This window comes from Oryctolagus cuniculus, chromosome 10 (assembly GCF_964237555.1).
Source record: "Oryctolagus cuniculus chromosome 10, mOryCun1.1, whole genome shotgun sequence".
Taxonomy (NCBI): domain Eukaryota; kingdom Metazoa; phylum Chordata; class Mammalia; order Lagomorpha; family Leporidae; genus Oryctolagus; species Oryctolagus cuniculus.
In genome coordinates, this window is record NC_091441.1 from 103,749,357 (window position 1) to 103,775,228 (window position 25,872).

General features: G+C 57.8%; 2 long non-coding RNA genes and 1 other non-coding gene across 3 annotated transcripts; all 3 read left to right on the forward strand.

The window, feature by feature from the left end:
* LOC103347375 (uncharacterized) lies at positions 1–1,920 on the forward strand. The gene is made up of 3 exons (XR_007921627.2): positions 1–1,209; positions 1,349–1,456; positions 1,643–1,920. It is a non-coding gene; the product is annotated as an uncharacterized protein (transcript).
* Positions 1,921–5,500: 3,580 nt separating this feature from the next.
* Positions 5,501–11,689, forward strand: LOC138843977 (uncharacterized). The gene is made up of 4 exons (XR_011379241.1): positions 5,501–5,790; positions 6,165–9,123; positions 9,265–9,996; positions 10,752–11,689. It is a non-coding gene; the product is annotated as an uncharacterized lncRNA (long non-coding RNA).
* Positions 11,690–16,237: 4,548 nt separating this feature from the next.
* On the forward strand, positions 16,238–19,395 carry LOC138843979 (uncharacterized). Its single transcript, XR_011379246.1, has 3 exons — positions 16,238–17,458; positions 17,615–17,721; positions 18,994–19,395. It is a non-coding gene; the product is annotated as an uncharacterized lncRNA (long non-coding RNA).
* The last annotated feature ends 6,477 nt before the right edge of the window (positions 19,396–25,872 follow it).

A 25,872-nucleotide genomic window follows, 5' to 3' on the forward strand; every position in this document is an offset into this window, starting at 1 on the left:
TTCTGTCATTTGCCCAGAAGCGCTGTCCCGGGGACCTGGGGCTGGGAACAGCTGCCTGTGTTTCCCTTGTTTGGTTTATGTTCCTCAAGATGCTGTTATTTTAATCAAATTTGTTTTTTCTTTTTCCATTTTGATTATTTTGTTTTCTTATTTATTTTGTTTATTTTTTTCCTCCAGCATTCATATTCTTTTTTCCCTTTCTTATTGATTTTCCTTGGATATTTCATTTCCATTGGGATTTCTTGTCACTTTTTCATTGGTTTCCTCTTGTTTGTGGTTTTTCTTTGCATTTTCTCCCATTGTTGGGTTTCTACTTTTTCACTCTGTGTATTTTTTCTCTTTTTTATTCCTATTTTTTTTTAATAAGACCGTGAGGCCATCTGCATTACTTGTTATATAGTTCAGGTTCTTGGGATTTTTTTCTTTATGCTTTATTACTCATTTATTTGTGTTTTCTCTTTTAGCTGGTTCGACAGGGTTAGTCTCAGTTGTTAGTCCAGTTGAGTTCATTTAGTTCCTGTTTTCTGTTGGTGATGTGAGCTGAGTTTGTCCATTTTGTGTTTTGATTTCTGTTCATTTGATTTCTGTTGGTTTCATGTTCGTTTGTGCTCAAGTAGTCAGAGCCATGAGAGCTGATCTGTGTCAGCTGCTGGCTCGGGGTCTCCCAGACGTCAGCCCTGCTGACCCTTCCTGGGGGAGCCCTGGAGAGGGAGAGGAATCCGGAGGAAGAATCGGATCCTGCTGCTCCTGTTGGGTCAAATTTGTTTTTCTTTTTCCATTTTGATTACTTTGTACTTTTTCTATTTTATTTTGTTTCCTGCCACCATTCGTATGCATTTTGAGTTTTTTCATTTTAACATTTTCTTCCATAGAACAGTCCCCGTTGTTGGTGTGGTGTAGTGGATACAGTTCATGTTTTCTGTTGGTGATGGGAGCAGAGTGAGTTTGTTCATTTTTGTGTTTTGATTTCTGTTCATTTGATTTCTGTTGTTGCATTTTCATTTGTGCACCACTCGTCTCCCTTCCTGGGAGCCCCGGGAGAGGGAGAAGAATCCCGAGGCCAGGATCCCATCCTTGATGGGGACTTCCTGGGGTGGGACTGACTGTGGTTCCCCAAGCCCTCTGTGTCCCCAGTGGCTCCCGCGTCCCTCAGCAGAGCGGGGCAGGAGGTGTCATGGCGGCTCCTGGATGAGCTGAGAAGGCTGTCAGGTGGGACAGGTGCTGTCTGCACGGGGGTGGGAGAAAGGGTTGTTACTGCGAGGTTCTGCCTGCAGGGGACTCTGTTGGGGTCTCCCATGTCTGCAGGGGAGGGGTGGTGGCAATGCGTTCTCCTCTCTCTCCTGCACAGGTAACTACTGCCCAGTCCGGGTGGCTCTACAAGGTTTAGGATCCAAAGAAGCCCCCAAAACCTGAGCTGCACCAGCAAGAAGACTTCCTGTGGAAGGACCTCTTGGTGGTAAGGGACTCCCCCTCAGGGACAGGAACCAGGGAGCAGGCCATTGCATGCCAAGGCCCACGTTCCCTGCATGTAAGCTTGTCCCTGGCCAAGCCCTCTGACCTCTCAACTCCAGGAGGGTCCTGGGGCTACCAACGGGTCTACACGGCAGATGCTGCAGCTGAGTGGTGTCTCTGGTGCCCCCAGGTCACCATGATCTTCCACGGGAAGATGGACTCCGAGACGCCCAGCTTCAGAATCCTCGCCCTTCCAGAAGAGGAGTCGAAGGTCCCTCATCCTCGCTGCCCCAAGGACTGGATCCCTTGGCTCCTCCGTCCCCGGGGAGCAGCTGCTGCCTGGGAAGAACTTCGTTGCCTCTGTTGGTGCCCATGGATTGCCCTGCACTACTGCCTCTGTGCCTAGAGTTAACAGATTTATGAGTTAACAGAAATCCATTAGGTCAATAAATTGTGAATGGAAAAACATGAAGGACTTAGTGTTGGTTCGGGCACCTGTGGCCTCACACAGAGATCAGAGCGCTGGGAGCCTGGAGGAGGCAGCTTGGAGCCACACCGGGTCCAGGGCCTGGGCTGAGTCCTGGCTCCACTGCCCGCTGCTGCCCACCTTGGTTTCCCTGCCCCTTGGCCTCTGATTCCATCTCTGTCAAGGGGGTGTGAGCAATAGGTGCCCTGGTTGTAGGGTGGCTGCCGCAGGAAGCACTCAGAATAGTTCCCACCTCCCCTGGCTGCTGGGTAGTGCTGGGTCCTTAGGTGCCATCGCCAGCCTGGGCGGGGTTCTGGGAGCTGTCAGCCGTCTGTGGGTCCTGGGCTGTGGGGCAGCTGGCTCCTTCCTGTGAACCCCACTAGCCTTTTCTTTGTCCTTGCCGCTTTTCCCTGCCTCTCTGTCCCTCCCCTGTTGGAGGCCCCGAGCCTGATTTGGGGCTCTCTCTCCCCTTCTTTGTCCTCAGGGAGACCCAGGAGCAGCCAGGCCGGGAGCACCTGCACCTCCCAGAGTTCCCTCTTGTTCTCTTGACACAGGGAAGCCCCAGTGCCTACTGTGCCCGTCTTCCCTTTGCTGACCTCTCAGCTCCACCCCAGGTCAGCAGTCCAGCCTCTCCTGGGTGTCACACATCCCACATTGACCTTACCCACGGCCCCCTCCCTGAGATGGTGGTGGTCACCCTGCTGCCCAGGCTGGGGCCAGAGTGAGTGAGGGTATGGCTGCGAAGCTCCCAGCAGTGGACGAGACATCTGATGAGTCTTAGGACAGAGGCTGTGCTGGGATCTCCCCAGACATCCGGGACACCAGGAGTAGGCAGGAGTCCCCCTGCTGTCTTAGGAGAAGTTTGCACACACCAGGTTGCAAACTGCCAGCCCATGGGCCGGACCTGCTCCCTTGAGTTTGCTGTGGTTTGTGTTGTGTGCAAAGTTGTAGTGCTGAGGTTGAGATCTTCAATCATAAGGCGCGGTCAGGGCTTCTCTGGGCACAGGGGAAGGTGTGGCAGCACCAGGCCCTGGGGTCTGTGGCCACAGTGGCTGCATGTGCTCAGACACGCCCCCGCCCTCTGCAGGTGCCCCCAGAACCCCTGGCTGGGAGAGGCTGGGGTTGGTTGGGCCAAGAACCTTTCCACGTGCAGTGTCTGAGACTCGGCCAGGTGATTCCCACTGACAGAGCCGCGCTGCTGGGTACTCAGAGCCCCAGAGGCCACAGGCGTGAGGGGCACAGGTGAGCCTGGACCTAGGCTGCCTTGGTGCTGGGTGCCCACCCCTCCCCCACTGGCTCCCTGGCTCCCTGTGGAGCTGGGCCTCTGCCTCAGGCTCAGCTTGCATTCACAGCCTCAGCCCCACCCCTGCAGACCTGGGCTGTGGGCATTGTCCCCTCCTTCACAAACAGGGAAACTGAGGCCCAGATGAAGAGCCAGGCCCCTCCCCAGTGAGCGGTTCCTCCCAGGCCCAGGTGGCTGCTGATTCCTGCCCCACCCAGGGAGCAGCTGGGGCAGAGCCGGGGCGTCAGCATCGGGAGCAGCTGCCAGCCCTGGGCCCAGGGGCTCAGTGTGAGGAGACAGCTCCACCTGTGACAGAGGAACGTCCTTAGGCCAGTACATGGAGTGGAGTGTATCTGAGAAGAGCATCATGATACAGAAGTGATTCACGCATCAGAATCAGGTTCTGAGGACTCCTTTCCTGTGAAATTTTTTAGCACCTGAGAAGGCTTCCCATGGGGCCTTGTTCTTCCTCCTGGAGGTAGAAAGAGGTGGCTGGGTGATGTTTAATTGAATTATCAATGTCCAAACAAAAAGCCGTCTTTTAGGATCTAGGTTCTGTGACTCCTTGTTGACCCTGGCCACTGTCCTGGAATGGTTGTCTAGGCACCACCAATGACTGTATCCTGGGAGGCAGGGGGAGCCGGGTCCAGGGTGGAGCCTCAGAGCCCCTGCAGGTGCTGAGCCCCCCCTCTCCTGCCCCTGGATGGGAAAGACTGAGCACCCGGGGTGTCTGTGAGTTTCTGTGGAGCCCAGATGAGGGGTCTAGCTCCCGTGGGGATCCGCCCTCACCATGGGCAGCACCACCCAGCCCACCCAGAACTCGGAGAGAACAGGGCCGCAGGGCAGGGGCGAGCTTGGGGCTCTCATGGAGCCTGAGTGTCTCAGTGCTCCCCCTCAGGGCTCAGAGCCCCCGGTGCTGTGGCTTTTCCACTCTGGTACTCACACCCGTGATCTGGGAATCCCGGCTGCAGGCCGAGACTCAGAAGAACCCGGTTGAGCTGGGTCCAGAGTCCTGAGGACTTGGTCTGTGCCCGCTCCCAGCTCTCCTGGTTTCTATGGGCAGATGTCCGCCCCTGGGACTTAGCAGCCCCCAATACAGGTAAGCCCCTCCCTCTGACAGACCCCTTCCCATGCACCGCCTCTTGTGCCATGTGTTTGGCTCCCAGGGAGCCATGGCTGGAAGGGATTCTGAATCCTCTAGGGAACATTGCTGGGTGGAGAGGTGGGGAGAGACGGGGTTGGGGTTTCGGTTGGTTCTGGAAGCTCCCAGGTGGGTTGGGGCGAGGACCTCAGTCAGGTGTCCTCAGAGCCTCTGTGGATCCCTGCTGTGGACCGTGAGAACCAAGAGGGCCCAGGTGTCTGGGTGGACAGAGACCCGGGAGCTGCCCCTTGCACAGGGGTCCACTGACCAGCTGCAACTAATGGGGTGTGGTAGCCGGCCACTCCTCCCACCATTGCCCCTGGATTAGAACCAGCTGCGGGCTGGAAGGATCAGTCGGGGCATCTCCCCGGGGAGATTCAGGTGGTAAGCATTAGGAATATTTGATATTGAGTCACCTGGGTCCCAGGACAGGTTGCGTCTGGATCTTGCGGTCGTGTGGGTATTTCATGAGTTGTGAGCATGGGCATTGCTAGGAGCAGGCGTGGGCTGAGGGTGTCCTCTTGGGGCAGGGGCAGCAGGACCACTGATTAGGCCCCAGTCAGGTTCTGCCTCGTCAAATTCCAGTCCCCTCTGACACCCACACGTGGATGTGGGGAGGTCTCAGGAGAACAGGTGCCTTCTGGGTCTGCAAGGTGCAGGGCCACCCTGAGGGCAGGACCAGGAGTGAGCTCTGGGCTGAGCTGGTGGCCCTGGTGCTTGTGCCTTCTGTGCCCAGGGCTGGCAGGAGGGGCCAGGGCCACGGGCAGTGGAGAGAGGGGGGTGGACAGGTCTTCTGTGTGTCCTGTGTGCTGTGGCCGTGGGTGTGTGGTCCCACCCTGGCAGGCTGTAGCTCCTCCAGGGTGGGGGCCGACACAGCACCGCCCTGGCTGACTCCTGCCCCCTACCCCAGGGTCCTCATCTCCAGAGGGGCGGCCTCGGCCTCTGCCAGCACCCGCACGTGTGTGCAGGAAACTGCTCAGCGCAGGGCACGCCTGGGCCCGAGGCATCCATGACCAGGAGGTGGGGAGCCCAGCACCCTGGGTCCCAGTGTTCTGAGGGCTCCGGGGACTCCCACTAGAGGAACCAGGTGATGTCAGCTTCCAGAGTCTGTTGCCTGGACGGCGTTTGGGTGCTGCCGTGGAGACCCGTGTGAGTGTGCCTTGTCCTCACTGCCCCAGGCACAGGACAACAGTGGCTTCTCCGTCCCCTGGGGAGCAGCTGCTGCCTAGGAAGAACTTGTAGCCCTGTGTGCGTGCTCATGGATGTCCCTGCACTACCGCCCCTGCTGCCCACAAAGTGCCTGGTTTGTAATTTATGACAGATGTCATGTCGAGAAATGTGCACGAAAAATCGTCAGGACTCAGTGACCATAATGGGTACCTGTGGCCACACAAGGGGAGCAGAGTGCTGGAGCCTGGACAAGAAGCTTGGAGCTGCGCCTGGGCCCGGGTGGGTCCCAGCTCCAGTGCCTGCTACTACCTTGGTGTCCCACCCCCTGGGTCTCTGTTTCTAGGCTCTGTCAAGCTTGCATGAGCAATAGGAGCCCCTGCCTTGGAGGGTACCCCACCGTAGCACCCAGAATAGTTCCCAACTCTCCTGAGCTCCTGAGTGGTGCTGGGTCCTTAGGGGCCATGGGCATCCTGGGCGGGTTCTCGGAGCTGTCAGCGTCTGTGGGTCCTGGGCTATGGGGTAGCTGGCTCCTTCCTGTGACCCCCCCACTGGCCTTTCCTTTGTCCTTGCCCCTTCTCCTTGCCTCTCTGTCCCTCCCCTGTTGGAGGCCCCGAGCCTGATTTGGGGCTCTCTCTCCCCTTCTTTGTCCTCAGGGAGACCCAGGAGCAGCCAGGCCGGGAGCACCTGCACCTCCCAGAGTTCCTTCTTGTTCTCCTGACACAGGGAAGCCCCAGTGCCTACTGTGGCTGTCTTCCCTTTACTGACCTCTTGGCTCCACCCCAGCCCAGGACTCCTGCCTCCCTGGGTGTCCCATATTGATCCTGTATGGACCTGACCACTCCCCCACGCTGGGATATGGTGGTGGTCATCATGCCTCCCAGGGCTGGGGCCAGAGTGAGTGAGGTTATGGCTGCGAAGCTCCCAGCAGTGGACGAGCCCATAGGCGAGTCCTCAGGGCAGACAGAGGCTGTGCTGGGGTTGTTATATCTTAATGTTAGCCGTCGCAAAGCACACCGGACACCAGAGTAAGGGAAAGGGTTTATTGGGAACACCCTACAGACCGGAGTGAAGGGGTGGCGAAGGAAAAAAGAGAGAAAGAGAGTCTAAGAGAGAGAAACAGAGAGGAGAGGAGCTAGCAAGGAGAGAAGATAGAGCAGAGAAGAGGAGAGAGGAGAGCGGAGAGCAGAGTCAAGAGACCAGAGGAGGAGGCTAGAGAGCAACCGAGAGAGAGCAGGAGAGAAGGGGCAAGAGAGAAGGGGCAAGAGAACACGTGTTCAGGAACAGGCCCTTTTAAAACTTTGCCTGAGGGCGGGCAGAGAAGCAGGAGCAGCCAATCCCATTAGGATGGGGGTGGAGCCTGGCTCAGGTAGCTGGGCCATGCGGCCAACTGCGCCAGTTTCCTAACAGGGGTCTCCCCGGATATCCGGGACACCAGATCTTGCAGGAGCCCCCCCCCCCCCCCCGCATGTTGCAGTGCATTCGTTTCTGGGAGGAGGAGTGTGGTGGGGGCAAGAGGGCGTGGAGTCACCACACAGACCCTGGGAGTCAGGTGAAAGCAGGCCTGAGAGAGGCAGCCTGCAGACTCGTTTATTTCAGTTGCTACAACAGCTTATATAGCCAAGACAGCCAATCCGGTCAAGGGGCGGTCTATGCCCTAACCAATCACAGCCTGTTGCCAGGCAGTTTCTGAAGCCATCCAATCACAGCCTGTTGCCAGCGGCCATCTTGGCCTGGCCTTCTCAGTCCACCACACCTGCAGGCTCTGTAGGAGAGGTTTCCCCAGCAGGTTGCACACTGTGGCCTGTGGGATGGGCCAGGTCAGTTGTGTTTGCTGTGGGTTTTGTGTACAGAGTTAGTGGTGCTGACATTTCTGTCTCCTCTGTCTCCCTCTCTGCCCTCTCCATCTATTTGCCTTCGAATATATAAATCCTTTTAAACAAACAGAGAAGTGAGCAGCTGGGACATGAACAGACACTGGTACGGGACGCAGGCCCCGTGAGCCGTGGCTTTACAGCTCCGTCACAGCACCGCTGACTTGAGTGACAGAACATTTGATGTAGTGTCGCGATGCCAGTGACGCTGCACCATGGTTTGAGAGCGATCATTCAGGGGTTGAAGAGAAAGGAGTGGATACACTGAGTCTGCAAAAGGCAAAATTATGGAAGATGCTAAGACTAGAAATGAAAAGGTTTCGAAATATCCTACAGGGTTTAATTTCTCAAAACACTAATATCACTTTCTTCAACCTAAGAAAGAATTGTGCAGTCTTTGTCTCACTCAAGTGGAAAGGTTCCTGTGCAAACCAGCGTGGGGCAGCACCTGCTGTGGTTTCCTGCTCTGACATCAGAAGGCGCCATTGTGACCTCATGCCTGCTGCCTGCACAAAGCCTTGGCTGGGCCTGGGTTCTGTCATTGGCCCAGGAAGCGCTGTCCCGGGGACCTGGGGCTGGGAACAGCTGCCTGTGTTTCCCTTGTTTGGTTTATGTTCCTCCTGCTGCTGTTTTAGTCAAATTTGTTTTTTCTTTTTCTATTTTGATTATTTTGTTTTCTTATTTATTTTGTTTATTTTTTTCCTCCAACATTTATAGTCTCTTGTCGCTTTCTTATTGATTTTCCTAGGATATTTCATTTATTTGGATTTCTTGTCACTTTTTCATTGGCTTTCCTCATGTTGGTGGTTGTTCTTTATATTTTCTCCCATTGTTGGGTTTCTATTTTTTCACAATGTGTTTTTTTTTCTCTTTTTTATTCCTTTTTTTTTTAAAATAAGACCGTGAGACCATCTGCATTACTTGTTATATAGTTCAGGTTCTTGGGATTTTTTTCTGTATGCTTTGTTATTCATTCATTTGTGTTTTCTCTTTTAGCTGGTTCGACAGGGTTAGTCTCAGCTGTGAGTCTAGTTGAGTTCATTTAGTTCCTGTTTTCTGTTGGTGATGTGAGCTGACTTTGTCCATTTTGTGTTTTGAGTTCTGTTCCAATGATTTCTGTTTGTTTCATGCTCGTTTGTGCTCAAGTAGTCAGAGCCGTGAGAGCTGATCTGTGTCAGCTGCTGGCTCGGGGTCTCCCAGACGTCAGCCCTGCTGACCCTTCCTGGGGGAGCCCTGGAGAGGGAGAGGAATCCGGAGGAAGAATCGGATCCTGCGGCTCCTGTTTGGTCAAATTTGTTTTTCTTTTTCCATTTTTGATTGCTTTGTACTTTTTCTATTATATTTTGTTTCCTGCCACCATTCGTATGCATTTTGAGTTTTCTCATTTAACATTTTATTCCATAGAACAGTCTCCGTTGTTGGTGTGTAGTGGATACAGTTCATGTTTTGTGTTGGTGACGGGAGCAGAGTGAGTTTGTTCATTTTTGTGTTTTGATTTCTGTTCATTTGATTTCTGTTGTTGCATTTTCATTTGTGCACCACTCGTCTCCCTTCCTGGGAGCCCCGGGAGAGGGAGAAGAATCCCGAGGCCAGAATCGCATCCTGGATGGGGACTTCCTGGGGCAGGGACTGACTACCGGTCCCCCAAGCCCTCAGTGTCCCCAGTGGCTCCCGCATCCCTCAGCAGAGCGGGGCAGGAGGTGTCATGGCGGCTCCTGGACTGAGCTGAGAAGGCTGTCAGGTGGGACAGGTGCTGTCTGCGCAGGGGAGGGAGAAAGGGTTTTTCCTGTGAGATTCAGCCTGCGGGGGACTCTCAGATGGGGTCTCCCATGTTTGCAGGGGAGGGGTGGTGGCAGTGCGTTCTCCTCTCTCCCCTGCACAGGTAACTACTGCCCAGTCCGGGTGGCTCTACAAGGTTTAGGATCCAAAGAAGCCCAGAAACCTGATATGCACCAGCAAGAAGACTTCCTGTGGAAGGACCTCTTGGTGGTAAGGTACTCACCCACAGAGGGCGGGGTCACCCCAGACAGCCAGGGTGTCCACTGGCTTTGCATCTGTGTGCAGGGAATGGAGCAGGTACATAGCGGGAGGGGAGGACTCACACTGATGCCCACGGCCCTCCTTGGTCAGGGGAGAGTGCAGAGGGGCTGTGGGCTTCACCCCTGCTGGTTCTGGAGGCTCCAGCAGCATGAGCCATCCCGCTTGGGCGCTGGCTGTGTGCAGCTCTGTACCAGGGTCTAAGGAGGGGAGAGGCCGCGGCAGCTCCTGACAGGCCCCAGGCTGCAGCAGCCAGGGGTCCCTCTTCTGAGACGTGGAGCCGAGGTCTCGGCACTGCTCGTCCTTGCCCTGCTGCCCCAGCCCTGGGCCAGGCAGTGTGGCCGAGTGCCTAGGAGCATCCTCACCGCCTTCCCATCCTTAGGACAGACAGACTGCCCCGGGGTCTCCATGGGAGATGCAGCAGCTCCCACCTGGACAAGGGAGCGCAGACGCTGGGCAGGTGGAGGTGGGGCTGCCAGGTGCAGGGAGACCGTGTCCTGGCTGTTTCTGTCCTTCCTGCAGGCCATGGCTCCTGTGCCGGAGGCCCCTGGCCCATTCCCCATGGGTGTGGACGGAGGTGAGTGCATCTTCTCCTCTGAGACTCAGACGTCCGGGTCCACCCTCCTGAGAGCCCCTGACCTTCGAGTCGGGCTCTTCAGTCCTTGGAGCCTCAACATGCCCCCCTGGGAGATGGGTGTCTCTGAGGGCCACAATGGCCCCATGAGTCTTGCATACAAGGTCCTTCACGGTGCCCGACGGGGGTAAGCACGTGAGAGAGGGGACCCCTCTGTTTCTGCCAGGCTTGGAGGTCCCTGCCGTGAGCTGTAGACCAGGCCAGCAGCCGGGGCTGTGCTGGTGCTTGGCTGGGGCGCTGGCATCACTGCAGCTCTGTGCTGCCAGCACTGCTTCCCCGTGTCTGTCCTCGGGGGGCCGAGCCCCAGGGTGGGCATCTCCTCTGGCTTGAATGAGGCACCTGCCACCTCTCTGCTGGTCTGTGGGCTTTGTCACCAAAGTGCTCTTGGGTCTCAAAAGGTCAGGAACCAGGGACCAGGCCATGGCATGACAAGGCCGTGTTCTCCCCTTGTCAGCTTGTCCCTGCCCCAGCCCTCTGACCTCTCAAATCCAAAAGGGTTGGGTCCACCAAAGGGTCTACACGGCAGATGCTGGGGCAGAGCTATGTCTCTGGTGACCCAGGTCTCCCCATCTCCCACGGGAAGACGCACTCCAGGATTTCGAGCTCAGAATCCTTGCCCTAGTGGTCTCCAGGAGTAGAGTGTCCTTCTTCCTCGCTCTCCCAAGGACAGGACCCCGAGCTTCTCTGCCTGCCTCCAGGTCACCACCATCGTCCACCGGAAGATGGACTCCGAGATGCCCAGCTCAGAATCCTCGCTCTTCCAGAAGAGGTGTTGAATGTCCCTCGTCCTCGCTGCCCCCAGGACAGGACCCTGTGGCTTCTCTGGCTGCCCCTAGGACCAAACGATCTACCACCACGAGAAGGACTCCTAGACCCCCAGCTTCCAAATCCTCGCCCTCTAGGAACAGGTGTTGAATGTCCTTCGTCCTCGCTGCAAACAGGAGAGGACCCCGTGTCTTCTCTGGCTGCCCCCAGGTCACCACGATTGTCCACAGGAAGATGGACTCTGAGACGCCCAGCTTAGAATCCTCGCCCTTCCAGAAGAGGTGTAGAATGTCGCTCATCCTCGCTGTCCCCAGGACAGGACCCCATGGGTTCCCTGGCTGCCCCCAGGTCACCACAATCATTAAAGGAAGAAGGACCTCGAGACGCCCAGCTTTGTTATCCTCGCCCTTGCAGAAGAGGTACTGAATGTCCCTTGTCCTCGCTGCCCCAAGGACAGGACCCTGTGGCACCTCTGGCTGCCCCGATGATCGTCCACCGGAAGATGGACTCCGAGACGCCTAGCTTCAGAAATCTCGCCCTTCATGAACAGGTGTTGACTGTCCTCGTCCTCATGCCCCAAGGACAGGACCCCGTGGCTTCTCTGTATGCCCCCAGGTTACCACAATCGTCACCTGAAGATGGACTCCGATCGCCCTGTTAGAATCCTCACCCTTCCAGAAAAGGTGTTAATGTCCCTCGTCCTCGCTGCCCCAAGGACAGGACCCCAGGGAGCAGCTGCTGCCTGGGAAGAACCTCGTTGCCTCTGTTGGTGCCCATGGATTGCCCTGCACTACTGCCTCTGTGCCTAGACTTAACTGATTTATGGTTTAAGAGAAATCCATTAGGTCAATAAATTGTGGCTGGAGAAACATGAAGGCCTCAGTGTGCGTTCGGGCACCTGTGGCCACACACGGGGAGTGGAGTGCTGGGAGCCTGGAGGAGGCAGCTTGGAGCCGTGCCCGGGGCCTGGGCTGAGTCCCGGCTCCTGTGCCCACTGCTGCCACTGCCTCGGTATCCCACCCCCTGGGGCTCTGTTTCTGGCTCTGTCAAGGGGGTGTGAGTGACAGGAGCACCTGCCTCCAAGGAAGCACCGGAACAGCACCGGACTCCCCTGGCTGCTGGGTAGGGCTGGTCCTTAGAGGCCTTGATGTCTGGCGGGGTTCTGGGAGCTGTCAGCGTCTGTGGTCCTGGGCTGTGGGGGAGCTGGCTCCTTCCTGTGACCCCCACTGGCCTTTCCTTTGTCCTTGTCCCTTCTCCCTGCCTCTCTGTCCCTCCCCTGTTGGAGGCCCCAAGCCTGATTTGGGGCTCTCTCTCCCCTTCTCTGTCCTCTGTTCCTATCCAGTCCAGGTGGCCGCTGTTCCTCCCCTGACCTGGGAGCCCCGGGGTCAGAGCCCTGGGCGTCAGCATCCGGGAGCAGATGCCAGGACCTGGCTCAGGGCTCAGGTTCAGAGACAACTCTTTCGCGGGACTAAAGGAAGCTCCTTAGGCAAGTCCATGGAGTGGAGTCCATCTGAGGAAAGCATTATCACAGAGAAATGTTCAGGAGTCAGGCAGCTCCCAGAACTGGAGCAGGTGCTGAGGACCCCACTCCATGACAGGTGCGACAGCATTGCTGGACAGCAGGAAGTGAGGTGGGGAGATCAGCACCAGGGCTCCAGTTCAGTCCCCACACCTGCCAGTCGGTCAACTCTTAACTAGTTAATTGCTCACAGCCTAATTAGTGAACTGGATACAGGGCCTTGTGCCTCAGCCGCAGCACAGTGCCTGGATGAAGCCATCTGAGTTGGGTCTTGGGCCCAGTGCATGTCCCTTATTCAGTCCGTTCCCTTCCATGAATTTTATTTAACATCTGGCAAGGCTTCCCGTGACATTGTCTTCCGTCTAGAGGTAGAAAGAGGTGGCTGGGTGACATTTAATTGAATTCTGAAATCGGAATACAAAGCCTTGTTTCAGAAACTTGGTTCTATGACTCTGGTTGACCCTGGCCGGTGTACTGGGATGATTGTTCCAGGCAACTAATGACTGGATCTGGGGAGGCAGGGGGAGCCAGGCCCTGGGTGCAGCCTCAGAGCACCTGCAGGTGCTGAGCCCCCCTCTCCTGCCCCTGGATGGGAAAGACTGAGCGACCCGGGGTGTCTGTGAGTTTCTGTGGAGCCCAGATGAGCGCGTCCAGCACTGTAGGGACCCACCCTCGCTGTGGGCAGCACCACCCAGCCCGCCCAGAACTCGGAGAGAACAGGGCCGCAGGGCAGGGGCAGCTCGGGGCTCTCATGGAGCCTGCGCGTCTCAGTGCTCCCCCTCAGGGCTCAGAGCCCCCGGTGCTGTGGCTTTTCCACTCTGCAACTCACACCCGTGACCTGGGACTCCCGGTTGTTGCCCGAGACCGAGAAAAACCCGGCGGCTGCTCGGTCCCTGGTACTGTGTCCTGCGGTCTGGGTCTGTGCCCGCTCCCAGCTCTCCTAGTTTCCTATGGGCAGACGGCCGCCCCCGGGACTTGCCTGACACTGTCACAGGTGAGACCCTCCCCCTGACAGACCCCTTCTGCTGCACCGCTCTCTTGCGCCATGTGTTTGGCTCCCAGGGAACTGTGGCTGGACCCGATTCTGAATCCTCTGGGGACCTTGCTGGGCATACATGAGCCAGTGAGGCGGGGCTGGGGTTTCTGTTGGTTCTGGAAGCTCCCAGGTGGGTGGGGGGCAAGGACCTCAGTCAGGCGTCCTCAGAGCCTTTGTGGATCCCTGCTGTGGACCGTGAGAACCAAGAGGGCCCACGTGTCTGGGTGGACAGAGACCCGGGAGCTGCCCCTTGCACTGACGTCCACTGAACTGCTGCACACTAAGGGGGCGTGTAGCCCTGGCTGACGCTGGCCCCTGCCCCCCGGGGTCCTCATGTCCACAGGGGCGGCGTTGGGCTCTGTCAGACCTACTCATGTGTGCAGGAAACTGCTCAGCACAGGGAATTCCTGGCCCGAGGCGTCTGTGACCAGGAGTGGGGAGCCCAGCACCCTGGGGCTCAGTGCCATAAAGGGCTTTAGGGAGCCCACGAGCTGTCACTTCCACGTGGGTTTCTCTGCTTTGTTGGATGTGGCACCCATTTCCCAGAAGGCCCCCACCATCGTGTTCACCGCCTTCAGGAAGCACCAGGACCCGAGCCGGCCCTGCCAGCATTGGATCCTGCAGTCTACAGCGATGCCGGCCCCTGCAGCTACACGGCCCTGTCCATCAGTGAGGAGGCGCTGGCAGCACTTCCACCGCTCTGGCGGGTTGGGGTTGGCCCTCCAGCCCTGAGGCAGACCTGTGGCTGTGGCGTGGGGGCATGGCTCAGAGTCCCCAGACCCTGGCCCATGAAAAGACAAGGCAGACAGACAGGGCGCTGCAGCACGCCCTCCCTGGAGCAGCAGGAGCAGCGGCTGTGGGTGAAGCAGGTCCTGCAGCTCACCACGAGCCCACCAGTGGCAGTGCTGTGGGCCCCAGGGACCATCAGAACAGGGCTCACTCCAAAGGCAGAGCTCAGCCCAGGCAGGGGACAATGAACATGGACCCAGTGCCCTGAGCCCTCAACAGCCAATGCCAGTCATAGCTCTATAGTTGGCAGAACAAGTCTGAGTCAAGGACAGAACCCTCAGCAGGGGCACCTCCAGAAACACCACCACCTGCCATCAGGGTCACCATCCTGTTGCAGCCTGCGGGGACAGACGCTCAGCAGCTGACCTACCACAGGGTGACCGCAGAAGCTAGGACTCGCCTGCCCTCGGCAATGACCTCATCCCAAGAGGCAGAGCCACATCTGCCCGGCGTGAGCGCCCACCAGGAGGGTGGAGCAGGGGAAGAACAGGGCCAACAGCAGTCACAGCCCTGGGCACTGACCAGGCCACCAGGGAGGGAACTGCTGCCACCTCTGCCCCTGGTCCTTTGCACCCAGCGAGTTAGAACTTCAGAGTGGGCGTGTGTAAGGGAGGCCACTGCACGGTGTCTGTGGTTGGGGGAGATTGGAGCCCTGGGGCTGTCCCTGTCAGGAGGGTGGCAGACGCTCACTGGCCATCAGGGGCAGAGTGGGGCCTTCCAGTGGTAAAGGGACTCTGGCGAGGGACGTGGGGCCCTGGGTCAGGGTTCTGTCCTCACATCTTGCACCAGGTCTCAGGCCATGTCCAGCCCTGATGCCAGGCCCAAGGGCAGGGGCAGGCTGAATGCAGGGCCCAGGGCTCAGGGAGGCAGGGCACCAGGCCCCAGGTTGCCCTGTGAACTGGCTGCATGGGGCGAGCGCCCCCTGCTGGGTCCCTGGAGAGGTGCTGTTGGGCAGTGCTGGGTGCAGGCCCAGGAGGGAGCAGGCACTGCTGAGCTGACCTTCTTGGCCCCTGCTCTGTGCCTCTCTGTCCCTCCCCTGGGGGAAGCCTTGAACTGAATTTGGGCTCTCTCCACTTCTTTGTCCTCAGGGAGACCCAGGAGCAACCAGGCCAGGAGCACCTGACACTCCCTGCGCCTTGTCCTCTGCCCCTCCCACAGAGAATTCCAATGGTTGCTCCTGACTGTCTTCCCTTTCCTGGCCTATGGGCTCCACCCCAGGCTTGGACTCCTGCCTCCCTGGGTGTCCCACATTGATCCCGTATGGACCTGACCCACCCCCCACGCTGGGAAATGGTGGTGGTCATCCTGCCTCCCAGGCTGGGGCCAGAGTGAGTGAGGTTATGGCTGTGAAGCTCCAGCAGTGGACGAGACCACAGGGGAGTCCTCAGGGCAGACAAAAGCTGTGCTGGGGTCTCCCCTGAGATCCGGACTCCAGGTCCTGCAGGGGCCCCCCTGCAGCCTCTGTAGGAAAAGGACTCCCCACCAGGTTGCACACTGGTAGCCTGTGGGATGGCCCAGGTCAGTCATGTTTGCTGGGGCTCCTGCTGTGCACAGTTTGTGGTGCTAACACGGGGACCTTCTCTGTCTCCCTCTCTCTGTCCTTCTCTCTCTGCCTTCGAATAAATAAATAAATAAATCCCTTAAAAAAAAGTGGAGCAGCTGGGACATAACAAGACACTCACATGGGAGGCAGGCCCCATGAGCCGTGGCTTTACAGCTACGTCACAGCACCGCTGACTTGAGTGACAGAACATTTGATGTGGCGTCGCGATGCCAGTGACGCTGCACCATGGTTTGAGAGCGATCATTCAGGGGGTGAAGAGAAAGGAGTGGATACACTGAGTCTGCAAAAGGCAAAATTATTAAAGATGCTAAGACTAGAAATGAAAAGGTTTCGAAATATCCTACAGGGTTTAATTTCTCAAAACACTAATATCTCTCTCTTCAACCTAAGGAAGAATTTCTCTTTTTTTTTTAAAGTGGAAAGGTTCCTGTGCAAACCAGCGTGGGGCAGCACCTGCTGCGGTTTCCTGCTCTGACATCAGAAGGCGCCATTGTGACGTCATGCCCGCTGCCTGCACAAAGCCTTGGCTGGGCCTGGGCTCTGTCATTTGCCCAGGAAGCGCTGTCCTGGGGACCTGGGGCTGGGAACAGCTGCCTGTTTGTTTTCTTGTTTTGTTTTTGTTCTTCAAGCTGCTGTTGTTTTGGTCCAGTTTGTTTTTTCTTTTTCCATTTTGATTATTTTGTTCTTTTTTCTATTTTATTTATTTTGATTTCCTCCAGTATTCGTAATCTTTTTCCCTTTCTTATTGATTTCCTTGGATTTTTCATTTCTGTTTGGATTTTTTCTTCACTTTTTTCATTGGCTTTTCTCTTGCTTGTGGTTATTCTTTATATCTTCTTCCATTTTTGGGTTTCCCTTTGTTCACTTTGAGTTTTTTTCTTATTTTTATTGCCTTTTTTTTTAATAAGACTGTGATTCATCTGCTTGGATTGTTATTACAGTGAAGGTTTATGAATTTTTTTCTTATGATTTATTCCTTTTTTGTGTTTTCTCACTTTTAACTGATTGGATAGGGTTAGTCTCAATTGTGAGTCCAGTTGAGTTCATTTAGTTCATGTTTTCTGTTGGTGATGTGAGCTGACTTTGTCCATTTTGTGTTTTGAGTTCTGTTCATTTGATTTCTGTTTGTTTCATCTTCTTTTGTGCTCAAGGAGTCAGAGCCATGAGAGCTGATCTGTGTCAGCTGCTGGCTCGGGGTCTCCTAGACGTTAGCCCTGCTGACCCTTCCTGGGGGAGCCCTGGAGAGGGAGAGGAATCCGGAGGAAGAATCGGATCCTGCGGCTCCTGTTGGGTCAAATTTGTTTTTCTTTTTCCATTTTGATTACTTTGTCCTTTTTCTATTTTCTTTTGTTTCCTGCCACAATTCATGTTCATTTTGTGTTTTCTCATTTTAACATTGTATTCCATAGAACAGTCTCCTTGTTGGTGTTGTGTAGTGGATACAGTTCATGTTTTCTGTTGGTGACGGGAGCAGAGTGAGTTTGTTCATTTTTGCGTTGTGATTTCTGTTCATTTGATTTCTGTTGTTGCATTTTCATTTGTGCACCACTCGTCTCCCTTCCTGGGAGCCCCGGGAGAGGGAGAAGAATCCCGAGGCCAGAATCGCATCCTGGATGGGGACTTCCCGGGGGGGGACTGACTGGGGTCCCCCAAGCCCTCAGTGTCCCCAGTGGCTCCCGCGTCCCTCAGCAGAGCGGGGCAGGAGGTGTCCATGGCGGCTCCTGGGACCAAGGTGAGAAGGCTGTCAGGTGGGACAGGTGCTGTCTGCGCAGGGGAGGGAGAAAGGGTTGTTGCTGTGAGATTCAGCCTGTGGGGGACTTTCATCTGTGTTGCCTCTGTGTGCAGGGGAGGTACAATGGCAGTGTGGGCCCCTCTGTCCTGTGCACAGGTAACTACTGCCCAGTCCGGGCGCCTCTCCAAGGTTTAAGACCCAAAGAAGCCCAGAAACTCGATCTGTACCAGCAAGAAGACTTCCTGTGGAAGGACCTCTTGGTGGTAAGGGACTCACCCACAGAGGGGCAGGGTCACCCCAGACAGCCAGGGTGTCCATTGGCTTTGCATCTGTGTGCAGGAATGGAGCAGGTGCATAGGGGAGGAGGGAAGGACTCACACTGATGCCCACGGCCCTCCTTGGTCAGGGGAGAGTGCAGAGGGGCTGTGGGCTTCACCTCTGCAGGTGCTGGAGGCTCCAGCAGCATGAGCCATCCCGCGTGGGTGCTGGCTGTGTGCAGCTCTGTACCAGGGTCTAAGGAGGGGAGAGGCCACGGCAGCTCCTGACAGGCCCCAGGCTGCAGCAGCCGGGGGTCCCTCTCCTGAGAGGTGGAGCCGAGGTCTCGGCACTGCTCGTCCTTGCCCTGCTGCCCCAGCCCTGACCAGGCAGTGTGGCCGAGTGCCTAGGAGCATCCTCACCGCCATCCCATCCTCAGGACAGACAGACTGCCCCGGGGTCTCCATGGGAGATGCAGCAGCTCCCACCTGGACAAGGGAGCGCAGACGCTGGGCAGGTGGAGGTGGGGCTGCCAGGTGCAGGGAGACCGTGTCCTGGGTGTTTCTGTCCTTCCTGCAGGCCATGGCTCCTGTGCTGGAGGCCCCTGGCCCATTCCCCAGGGGCGTGGACGGAGGTGAGCGCTCTGCTCCTCTCTGAGACTCAGACGTGCGGGTCCCGTCCCTCCTGAGAGCCCCTGACCTTCGAATCGGGCCCTTCAGTCCTTGGAGCCTCAACGTGCCCCCCCTGGGAGATGGGTGTCTCTGAGGGCCACAGTGGTCTCATGAGTCTTGCACACCAGGTCCTGCACGGTGCCCGACGGGGGGTGAGCACGTGAGAGAGGGGACCCCTCTGTGGCTGCCGGGCTCGGAGGTCCCTGCCGTGAGTTGTAGACCAGGCCAGCAGCCGGGGCTGTGCTGGGGCCTGGCAGGGGCGCTGGCATCAGTACAGCTCTGTGCTGCCAGTACAGCCTCCCTGTGTCTGTCCTCGGGTGGTGGAGCCCCAGGGTGGGCATCTCCTCTGGCTTGAATGAGGCACCTGCCACCTCCCTGCTGGTCTGTGGGTTTCGTCAACATTCAAAGTTCCTTGGGGTCTCAGTGGGACAGGAACCAGGGACCAAGCCATGCCATGACAGGGCTGTGTTCTCCCCTTGTCAGCTTCTCCCTGCCCCAGCCCTCTGACCTCTCAAATCCAAGAGGGCCGTGGGGTCACCAAAGGGTCTACACGGTAGATTCTGGGCAGAGCTATGTCTCTGGTGACCCAGGTCTCCCCATCTTCCACAGGAAGACGACTCCAGGACTTCCATCTTCAGAATCCTTCCCTCTGTGCTCTCCAGTGTTGAATGCCGCTCATCCTCGCTGCCACTAGAACAGGACCCCGTGGCTTCTCTGGCTGCCCACAGTCACCACGATCCTCCACAGGAAGATGGACTCCGAGACACCCAGCTTAGAATCCTCGCCCTTCCAGAAGAGGTGTTGAATGTCCCTCGTCCTCGCTGCCCCAAGGACAGGACTCTGTGGCTCCTCCGTCCCCGGGGAGCAGCTGCTGCCTGGGAAGAACCTCGTTGCCTCTGTTGCTGCCCATGGATTGCCCTGCACTACTGCCTCTGTACCTGCATGTTAACCGATTTTTAAGTTTAAAAGAAATCCATTAGGTCAATAAATTGTGGATGGAGAAACATGAAGGCCTCAGTGTGGGTTCGGGCACCTGTGCTCACATACCGGGGAGCTGGGCGCTGGGAGCCTGGAGGAGGCAGCTTTGAGCCGCGCCCGGGGCCTGGGCTGAGTCCCGGCTCCTGTGCCCGTGGCTTCCACTGCCTTGGTTTCCCAGCCCCCGGGGCTCTGTTTCTGGCTCTGTCGAGGGGGTGTGAGTGACAGGAGCACCTGCCTCCAAGGAAGCACCGGAACAGCACCAGACTCCCCTGGCTGCTGGTAGGGCTGGTCCTTAGAGGCCTTGATGTCTGGCGGGGTTCTGGGAGCTGTCAGCCATCTGTGGGTCCTGGGCTGTGGGGGAGCTGGCTCCTTCCTGTGACCCTCACTGGCCTTTCCTTTGTCCTTGCCCCTTCTCCTTGTCTCTCTGTCCCTCCCCTGTTGGAGGCCTCAAACCTGATTTGGGGCTCTCTCTCCCCTTCTCTGTCCTCTGTTCCTATCCAGTCCAGGTGGTTGCTGTTCCTCCCCTGACCTGGGAGCCCCGCGGTCAGAGCCCTGGGCGTCAAGCTTCTGGGAGCAGATGCCAGGACCTGGCTCAGGGCTCAGGTTCAGAGACAACTCTTTCCCGGGGCTGAAGGAAGCTCCTTAGCCCAGGTCCATGGAGTGGAGTCCATCTGAGGACAGCATTTTCACAGAGAAATATGTTCACGAGTCAGGCAGCTCCCAGAACTGGAGCAGGTGCTGAGGACCCCACTCCATGACAGGTGTGAGAGCTTTCCTGGACAACAGGAAGTGAGGTGGGGAGATCAGCACCAGGGCTCCAGTTCAGTCCCCACACCTGCCAGTCGGGTACCTCTTAACTGGTTAATTGCTCACTGCCTCATTAATGAACTGGATACCGACACTAGTGCCACCAGTGACAACACAGTGCCTGGATGAAGCTGTTTAGGTTGGGTCTTGGGCCCAGTCAAGGTCCTGGCCAAGTCCGTGATTCCAGTGAATTTATTTAGCTCCTGGTAAGGCTTCCCGAGACGCTGTTCTTCCATTTAGAGATAGAAGAGGTGGCTGGGTGAGCTTTTAATTGAATTATGAATGTCCGAGCGCAAAGCCGTGTTGGAGGATCAAAGTTCGCGACTCCTTGTTGACCCTGGCCGATGACCTGTGACAAAAGGAACTTCCTTAGGCCAATTACATTGCGTGGTGTTTGAGAAGAGCATAAAACACAAATGATACAAGAATCGGGCAGCTCCCAGAACTGGAGCCGGTTCTGAGGTCTCTAGTAAATGACAGGTGCACAGCATTACTGGAAACCGGGACGTGCGGTCCAGAAATCAGCACCGTGCTCCAGTTCAGTCCCCACACCTGCCGGTCGGTCACAGCTCAACTAGCTAATTGCTCACAGCCTAATTAGTAAACTCGATAGTGGGCCTTTTGCAGCCCACCACAGCACAGCGCCTGGATGAAGCTGTCTGAGTTGGGTCTTGGGCCCAGTGCTGGTGCCTGGTCCAAGTCCATGATTCTCATGAATTTTATTTAACACCTGGTAGGGCTTCCCATGACGCTGTTCTTCTGTCCAGAGGTAGAAAGGAGGTGGACTAGGTAACGTTTAATTGAATTATCAATGTCCGAGCACAAAGCTGTGTATTAGGATCTAGGTTCTGTGGCTCCTTGTTGACCTTGGCCACTGTGCTGGGATGGTTGTTCCGGGCGCCACCAATGACTGTAACCAGAGAGGCAGGGGGAGCTGGGCCCAGGGTGGAGCCTCAGAGCGCCTGCAGCTGCTGAGCCCGCCCCGCTCTTGGCCCTGGAGGGGAAAGATTGAACGACCCGAGGTGTCTGTGCGTTTCTGTGGAGCCCAGAGCAAGCACCCAGCACCGTGGGGATGTGCCCTCGCCGTGGGCAGCACCACCCAGCCCGCCCAGAACTCGGAGAGAACAGGGCCGCAGGGCAGGGGCAGCTCGGGCTCTCATGGAGCCTGTGCATCTCAGTGCTCCCCCTCAGGGCTCAGAGTCCCAGGTCACAGGTGAGCCCCTCCCCCTGACAAGCCCCTCCCCCTGCACTGCTGTCTGTGCCCTGTGTTTGGCTCCCAGGGAACTTTGGCTTCAATGGATTCTGAATCCTCTGGGGACCTTACTGGGTGCACAGGTGCGGGTTAGGTGGGGTCTGCGATTTCTGGGGTTCTGGAAGCTTCCATGTGGGGCAGGGGACAGGAACTCCGTCAGGAATCCTCAGAACACGGTGTGGATCCCTGCTGTGGTCTCTAAATCAAAATGACCCAGGTAGCTGGGGGGACGGAGCACCGGGAGCTGTCCTTGCACAGGCATCCACTGCCCAGCTGCACACTAAGGGGGCGTGGTAGAGGGTGGCTCCTCCCACACTCACCCTGGGATTAGAACCACCTGCTGGCTGGAAGCCACAGAATCCTGGGCATCTCCCCGGGGAGTTTCAGGTGTTCAATATCAGGAATATTTTATATTGACTCGCCTGGCATGAAACGTGGAGCCTGGGCCTTGGTTAGGGTGGGGGGATTTCAGGGGTGTGAGGTTGTCCATGGCTAGGAGCAGGCCTGGGGCTGTGGGTGTCCTCTTGGGGCAGGAGCAACAAGACCTTTGATTAGGCCCCAAGTTTGGTTCTGCCTTGGCAAAGCCCATTCCCTTCCATACCCAAACATGGACGTGGGGGGGCCTCAGGAGAACGAGTGCCTGCTGGGTTCAAGTGTAGTGCCAGCCCGAGGGAAGCCCAGAGTGAGCTCTGGGCTGAGCTGGTGGCCCGGGTGCTTGGGACTCCTCCGCCCAGGGCTGGCAGGAGGGGCCAGGGCCACGGCCAGCAGACAGAGGGAGGGAGAAGGGGCTTCCTGGGGACCTGGTGGGCTCTGGCTCTGGCCTTGGGCATGAGGTCCTGACCTAGTAGGCTGCAGCTCCTCCAGGCAGGGAGCCGACACAGCACGGCCCTCCTGAACTGTGCTGCTGGGTGCTCATCTCTGCAGGGCGGCCTCAGCCAGCTTGTGTGTGCAGGAAACTGCTCAGCACAGGGAACGCCTGGGTCCGAGGCGTCCATGAGCAGGAGGTCGGGGAGCCCAGCACCCCATAAAGAGCTTTAGGGAGCCCACGAGCTGCCACTTCCACGTGGGTTTCTCTGCTTTGTTGGATGTGGCACCCATTTCCCAGAAGGCCCCCACCATCGTGTTCACCGCCTTCAGGAAGCGCCGGGACCCCGAGCCGGCCCTGCCAGCGTCGGATCCTGCAGTCTGCATGTGATGCCGTAAACATGCAGCGACCCGGCGCTGTCCATCAGTGAGGAGGCGCTGGCAGCACCTCCACCGCTCTGGCAGGTTGGGGTTGGCCCTCCAGCCCAGAGGCAGACCTGTGGTTATGGCTTGGGGGCGTGGCCCAGACCCCCCAGGCCCTGGCCCATGAGGAGGACAAGGCAGAGAGACCCGGTGCTGCACAGCGCCCTCCAGGAGCAGAGGAGCAGTGGTTGTGGGTGGGGCACCTCCCACTGCTCACCACGGAGCCCCCAGGGCAGCTCTGTGCACCTCTGTCACTGTTCAATGCAAACTCCAAAGGCAGAGCTCAGCCCAGGCAGGCAGCAATGAACTTGGCCCACATTGCCCTAGGACTCAACAACCAATGCCAGTCATAGCTCTATAGTTGGCAGAACAAGTCAGAGTCAGGGACGGAACCCTCAGCAGGTGCACCTTCAGGGACACCAACACCTGCCATCAGGGTCACCATCCTGTGACAGCCTGCGGGGATAGTTGCTAAGCAGCTGACCTACCACAGGGTGACGGCAGAAGCTAGGACTCGCCTGCCCTCGGCACTGACCTCATCCCAAGAGGCACAGCCAATCCATGAGGGGCGAGCAACACACCAGGAGGGTGGAGCAGGGGGAAGAACAGGCCCAACAGCAGTCACAGCCCTGGGCACTGCAGCAGAAGGGAGGGCTCAGGGCTCTCCCCGCTCAGGGTCTGAGCCCCTGGTTCTGTGGCTTTTCTACCGTGGAGCTCACATCAGTGGGCCCAGAACTGACGGCTGCAGCCTGAGACCCAGAGGGACCCCAGCGTCTCCTGGGTCCTGGTCCAGTGGGTTCCGTCAGTCCTGGTTCCCACCTCGCAGACCTCGGCTGCACCTGGGACTTGGCAGCCACCATCACAGGTGAGCCCCACCCTCACACAGCTCTTCCCCTGCCCCTCTCTGTGCTGTGGGTCTGACTCCCTGGAGAACCATTTCTGGAGCAGATTCTGGTTCCTCTGGGGACCTTCTCTGGCACACTGGTGAGGAGAGGGTGGGGCTAGGATTTCTGTGGTTTGGAAGCTTCCATGTAGGGCAAGCGTCAAGGGCCCCAGTTTGCCATCCTCAGAGCGATATTCGGATCCTTGCTATGGACCGTGAGATCCAAGAGTGTCCACGTGGCTGAGTGTGCCGAGCCCCAGAGCTGCCCCTTGCACAGGCATCCACTGACAGCTGCCACACTAACGGGGCCGTGGTAGTGGGCGGCTCCTCCTACACTCGCCCCGGGATTAGACCCCCCTGCTGGCTGGAAGCCACAGAGGCCTGGTATCCCTCTGGGAGATTCAGGTGTTAAGCATTCGGAATACTTTGTATTGACTCGCCCGGGTCCCAGGGACTGTTGAGCCTGGGCCTGCACTGGTGTGGGGGTTTTATGGGAGAGGAGTTTGGGCACAGCTCAGAGCCGGCCTGGAGCGGACGTGTCCTCCAGAGGCAGGGGGCAGGACCTCGGAGCAGGTCCCCAATCTGTTTCTGCCTTTTCTTGCTAAACACCCGCAGACACCCACGTGTGGACTTGGGGAGCTCTGGGGAGAATAGTTGCCTGCCCAGTCTACAAGGTCCCAGGCCGGGCTGAGGGAGTGCGCTCTGGGCTGAGCTGGTGGCCTGGTGCTTGTGCCTCCTGTGCCCAGGGCTGGCAGGAGGGGCCAGGACCACGGGCAGTGGAGAGAGGGAGGTGGACAGGTCTTCTGTGTGTCCTGTGTGCTGTGGCCGTGGGCGTGTGGTCCCGCCCTGGCAGGCTGCAGCTCCTCCAGGGTGGGGGCAGACACAGCACCGCCCTGGCTGACTCCTGCCCCCCACCCCAGGGTCCTCATCTCCAGAGGGGCGGCCTCGGCCTCTGCCAGCACCCGCACGTGTGTGCAGGAAACTGCTCAGCACAGGGCACGCCTGGGCCCGAGGCGTCCATGACAGGAGGTGGGGAGCCCAACACCCTGGGGCTCAGTGCTCTGAGGGCTCCGGGGACTCCCACTGGAGGAACCAGGTGATGTCAGCTCCCAGAGTCTGTTGCCTGGACAGCGTGTGGGTGCTGCTCTTGGAGACCAGTGTGGAGTGTGCCTCGTCCTCACTGCCCCAGGCACAGGACCCCATGGCTTCTCCGTCCCCCGGGGAGCAGCTGCTGCCTGGGAAGAACTTGTAGCCCTGTGTGGGTGCTCACGGATGTCCCTACCAGGTTTGTAATTTATGACAGATGTCATGTCGAGAAATGTGCATGGAAAATCGTCAGGACTCAGTGTCGGTTACGGGCACCTGTGACCACACATGGGAGTTGGAGCACTGGGAGCCTGGAGGAGGCAGCTTGGAGCCGCGCCCGGGGCCTGGGCTGAGTCCCGGCTCCAGTGCTGGCTGCTGCCACTGTCTCAGTTTCCCAACCCCTGGGGCTCTGTTTCTAGGCTCTGTCAAGGTTGCATGAGCAATAGGAGCCCCTGCCATGGTGGGTGGCCCCCCTACCCCGGGTAGCTCCCAGAATAGTTCCCAACTCTCCTGAGCTCCCGAGTGGTGCTGGGTCCTTAGGGGCCATGTGCAGCCTGGGCCCTGGGAGCTGTCAGCCTCTGTGGTCCTGGGCTGTGGGGTAGCTGGCTCCTTCCTGTGACCCCCACTGGCCTTTTCTTTGTCCTTGCCCCTTCTCCCTGCCTCTCTGTCTCTCCCCTGTTGGAGGCCCCGAGCCTGATTTGGGGCTCTCTCTCCCCTTCTTTGTCCTCAGGGAGACCCAGGAGCAGCCAGGCCGAGAGCACCTGCACCTCCCAGAGTTCCCTCTTGTTCTCCTGACACAGGGAAGCACAGTGCCTACTGTGGCTGTCTTCCCTTTGCTGACCTCTCGGCTGTGCCCCAGCCCAGGACTCCTGGCTCTCTGGGTGTCCCACATCCAGTATTGACCTGACCCACAGTCCCCACGCTGGGAAATGGTGGTGGTCATCCTGCCTCCCAGGGCTGGGGCCAGAGTGAGTGAGGTTATGGCTACGAAGTTCCCAGCAGTGGACGAGCCCATAGGCGAGTTCTCAGGGCAGACAGAGACTGTGCTGGGCTCTCCCCCAAGATCCGGGACACCAGGACCTGCAGGAGCCCCCCACCCCCTTCATGTTGCAGTGGATTCGTTTCTGGGAGGAGGAGCGCGGTGGGGGCAAGAGGCGCAGAGTCAGCACACAGACCCTGGGAGTCGGGTGAAAGCAGGCCTGAGAGAGGCAGCCTGCAGACTCCTATATTTCAGGTGCCACAACAGCTTCTATAG